The following is a 3,156-nucleotide window of genomic DNA, read 5'->3' as shown; positions in this document are numbered from 1 at the left end:
CATTCTATGTTTTGTGAGGACAAAATCCATTTTACCTGGCCTTGCGCCACCTATAATCGCGATCTTCACACAATATTTACAACGCTTAAAAATATGAGTACGGTTTGGTTGGTGGGTGGGGGGATATTGAAGTCGGACGAGAATGAAATGGAGAAAAAGGACCAAAAAATGTGTAGGGGAAAAGTGGCCAAGCTTTTAACTAGCTGTCGTGCTCTGGAAAAAAACAATATTTAAAATTTGGCCAGAAAACTCGTCCTTCAAATATCAATCACTTAAAGGACGCTCAACTTGTCATAATTTCTCAAATTGGGACTTCAATCGTCTCAGGTTTGGGAGTTTTTGCCAAGATGAAGGTCATTTAAATTTATCGATATTTGAAGGACGAGTTTTCTGGCCAAATTCTAAATACGAGTTTTTCCAGAGTACGGCAGTGACAAGAGAAGAAAATGTTTGAATATGGTTTTTGTTTATTTTATTTCAGCCACAAACAACACTGGCAAGTTTGAAGGTGCAGAAGAAAATAAAGGGAAAAGAAATATATGTGCTGCATGTTTGATTTCTTTCTATACACTTGAATTCCACTTTATCTCTGTCTTTACCAACTGACTTAGCTCTATCGTTACCAACCATTGGAAATCGACACCACACATCATCATTATATTTGAACATCACAAATAATAAGACATTTTATTGTTATAGATTTTATGGTGGAGCTATGGTCTCAAGCCAACGTGTATATAAATGCAGGTCTGACACCCGAAATCGTTTAGAGGCCTAGTTTAACATTGTTGTAACGGGCAATATGTAGCGTCAGTTTTTGAGATTTCTATTACAACAATGAGCCGAAATGGAACTGGCTTATCAGACCTGCAAATAAACGCAAGTCGCCCCAAACATTGTAGTTCTGTACACTTAAAAGCTAAGGACCCGAGAACAGTCAAATTTGGACTGTTGATTTGGAACGACAGAACGCCGCGGGGGTAGTTGTGTGATTTAAAAAATAATGTTTGGTTTCTTTACAATTAGAATAAAACCAATATAGGAAACTGATGAAAAATGACGAGTCGCCAAAAAAGAAACGACGACGCTTGACTTCCGGTCATTTCAAAATCCCTTCAATCAGCTACACTGGCATGGCCGCATAAATAACGAAAGACATTTTGTGTTGAAAACGTGTAGGTCTCAGTTGACTTTTTAAAATAAATAGTCAATGTGTTTTATGTGTTTGGCAAATCAGCTAGCTTAGCCTTCCATGTCTCTGTTTTTTAGGGTTTAAAACAATCGCTTTGAGGTTTCGACTAAAGGCTCTATATAAATATGAGAAATTAATTAATTAATTAATTAAAGAACGGAAATACCTGCTAGTAGATGTACAGATTTAACACCGAGTTTGTCTTGCTGAAAAATATTAGTCTAATATGAATATACTGCTTTCGTGTTTGAGTGAAAATAAATTGTCTTTAGGTTTGTTTGGTGTAAAGTTTTGGGAATTCCGGATAATATTCAAATGGTTGTTGAACATTTTTTTTTATATTTTGATACAATTGATTCTGTTTTTATATTATATTAAGAGTGTTTATCTTTATATCTAACCGATCATCGTTATAATCATGTTTCTATTTTTTCCTCTTTTTAGGAAATCACAAATGGCTTAAAGATGAATGTAGGATTTCCTCCATTTGTCATGAATGCACCTACTATGGTAAACGCCGTTTTAAGAGTGGAGCCATGAATGCCACAATGTGGGTATTTTTTTTCTTAATTGTGCTTCTATAAATCCATATTGATTGGCATGTTTTCAAACACTTTTCAGTATTTCTAATGTAAAAGATAAGTCTTTGTTGAATAAAACCACCTACAATATGTACTAAAAGTATTACCCTTATCTTTGGACTGTGTAACAGTTTTTGATGCCTGGATCAACACCTGACATTTTATATTCAACATTTACTGTAACCGGACATACAAAAAGACAAAGACAATCACCACCCAGTCCCAAAAAAACGGTTAAAAAAGGTCACTGCTCACTAAACGTTTTCTTTATTTAGTTGTAACAATTGCATCTGTTCCTTATTATCTTATCTGGGACAAGCAATTCACTGGCAAATCAGGGTACATGGAACAACCCACAAACGCTCACTTTTCCAAACAACTTGGACTGCCCCCTCTGGGTGATGTCCCTTCCTTCCATAAATAGATCAGGGGACAATCTACACCTATTAAAGGTTGTCCTTTTTCCGCTTGTCTATTCATAGAGGGAAACTTGAGACCACTGACGCACTCAAGGGGGGTGATCATGAACATTTCAAAATCGTAAACATCTGTGGTATTTCCCCTTTACTCTTCATATTATATTTTCTGCACCGCTTCGCTCATTAGGATAAAGAAGAAAATTATTGTCGTCTAATAGGCTCTGTGGTTGTGGATATAGTGATTCTGGCTGCTCAGTTTGTGGTATATGTCAGAGCTGTGCTTATGAGAAACGTGGAGACCATAAAGATTCCTCAAGAAGTATACGGAGTTTGCGTAAGTCCAATTTATAGACTGAACTGTTTAAAATAGCCTTTACTTAATTTAGTTTATTGTTCTTCAATCTACGCTTTCAGTGCTGTAGTTTTAATTTTAATTTCCATTTGTGAGTTCGTGGTTTATTGTAAAGCGCCTTAGAGCATGAATTAATGGATTTGTGCGCTATACAAGTGATTTATAATAATAATAATAATAATAATATAATAATAATAATAATATAATAATAATAATAATAATAATAATAATTATTATTATTATTATTACTATTATTATTATTATTATTATTATTATTATTATTATTATTATTATTATTATTATTATTATTATTATTATTATTATTATTATTATTATTATTATTATTATTATTATTATTAATATTATTATTGTTATTATTATTATTATTATTATTATTATTATTATTATTATTATTATTATTATTATTATTATTATTATTATTATTATTATTATTATCATCATTATTATTATTAGGATTATGATGATGATGATGATGATGATGATGATGATGATGATGATGATGATGATGATGATGATGATGATGATGATGATGATGATGATGATGCTGATGACGATGATGATGATGATTATTATTATATTATTATTATTATA

General features: G+C 32.1%; 1 long non-coding RNA gene across 1 annotated transcript in view; it reads left to right on the top strand.

Moving 5' to 3' along the window:
• Nucleotides 1–1,677: 1,677 nt before the first annotated feature.
• LOC144960833 (uncharacterized) overlaps nucleotides 1,678–3,156 on the top strand; it is a 4,207-nt gene continuing 2,728 nt past the window's right edge. Inside the window, exons 1-2 of the long non-coding RNA XR_013642951.1 lie at nucleotides 1,678–1,702; nucleotides 2,411–2,526. This is a non-coding gene — a long non-coding RNA (uncharacterized LOC144960833). The remainder of the gene's footprint in view (nucleotides 1,703–2,410; nucleotides 2,527–3,156) is intronic.

Source organism: Berghia stephanieae, chromosome 15 (assembly GCF_034508935.2).
Source record: "Berghia stephanieae isolate SIO BIC M18660-M18661 chromosome 15, UCSD_Bste_1.3, whole genome shotgun sequence".
NCBI lineage: Eukaryota > Metazoa > Mollusca > Gastropoda > Nudibranchia > Aeolidiidae > Berghia > Berghia stephanieae.
This window is presented reverse-complemented; position numbering and strand designations above follow the sequence as displayed.